This window comes from Sinocyclocheilus rhinocerous, unplaced genomic scaffold (assembly GCF_001515625.1).
Source record: "Sinocyclocheilus rhinocerous isolate Xijiao unplaced genomic scaffold, SAMN03320098_v1.1 C36454283, whole genome shotgun sequence".
Lineage (NCBI taxonomy): Eukaryota > Metazoa > Chordata > Actinopteri > Cypriniformes > Cyprinidae > Sinocyclocheilus > Sinocyclocheilus rhinocerous.
In genome coordinates, this window is record NW_015781337.1 from 1 (window position 1) to 1,152 (window position 1,152).

The 1,152-nt window shown below is 37.5% G+C and overlaps 1 long non-coding RNA gene across 1 annotated transcript; it reads left to right on the forward strand.

Annotated features, from left to right (window-relative positions):
- The first annotated feature begins 198 nt into the window (after window positions 1-198).
- On the forward strand, window positions 199-917 carry LOC107736047 (uncharacterized). Its single transcript, XR_001639576.1, has 3 exons — window positions 199-298; window positions 393-434; window positions 516-917. It is a non-coding gene; the product is annotated as an uncharacterized LOC107736047 (long non-coding RNA).
- The last annotated feature ends 235 nt before the right edge of the window (window positions 918-1,152 follow it).

Consider the following 1,152-nt stretch of genomic DNA (forward strand, 5'->3'; position numbering starts at 1 on the left):
ACTACATAACCACCACAGGTTATGTAGGTTATTTAAGTAGTGTTTGTGCAGGCAAACGTGCCGCTGTAAACATGAAAATGTCATTACTCCCTTAAATGCTCATATTGCTGTCATACTTCGTAGAAATGTTTCAAGTCTTGTTGTGTGTGATTACATTATGCATTTATGTTTTGTTTGTTTGTTTGTTTTGACAGGCTTTGTTGACTTGCAAACAGAAAAATCGGATTTAATCGATAATGTTGGAGCCATACCCTTCCTGGATTACAAGCACTTTGCCTCAAAAATCTTCTTTCCTGAGGTTCAATATTTGTATCTGTCTGAATTTCCCTTTGTTCTTGTAGAGTTGCTATATATGTTTGTTTGTTTAATATATATTTTGTCATTTTCACTAGGCTGGTCCTCTGGCAGCAGTCATGATCAGAGACATTGGGCAGGTAAGATGCTGCAGTGTCTTTAGTGGTATATATCACATTGTACAAAACTAAATGTTTTATCTCTGTCTTTTTTATGGTCAGGACTCTGAGCAGACAACTTTAGATGAGAAATGTCAGGCCTTTGCTGCGCTAATCAGAGATAAGCAGTTTCTCAGTTGTTTCGTGCATGCATTACAGGAACAGAAAAACTTCAGCATAAAAGACAAGTGAGTCAAAGACATTTAAATGTATGCATGTAGCAGACACTTTTGTCCAAAGCGAGTTACAAAAGAGGAGGAAGACGCTTTGAACATATTCTCACCTCTGTTTGAAGATGACTTGTTAAACCTGGTCACAGGCCCTTATGGTTATTTTCAGACCTTGGCTTGATGCCTGTTGCTTAGAAGTGTAAACAGATCATGTTTTGTGCTTCCTCTTTGAGGGGGCTCAAAAGTGTCTACCCTTAAAATGACCACCACACTGAAACACAGATATATGTGTTTGATACACAAAGTACTTTATTGGCTTGATGGTGTTAGATTGAATCTCCTCGCAGGAATAATGCATTCATTCTCTTACCTAGATCCTGTTAGAAGATATCCATTTTGTCTGGTATCCAAAACAAGTCAGGAGAGTTTTGTCTGATACCCAAAATCAGCAACACTGCATTTTGTCTGATACCCAAAACTGTACTAACTAGTGCTGTCAAACGATTAATTGCATCCAAAATAAAAGTTTT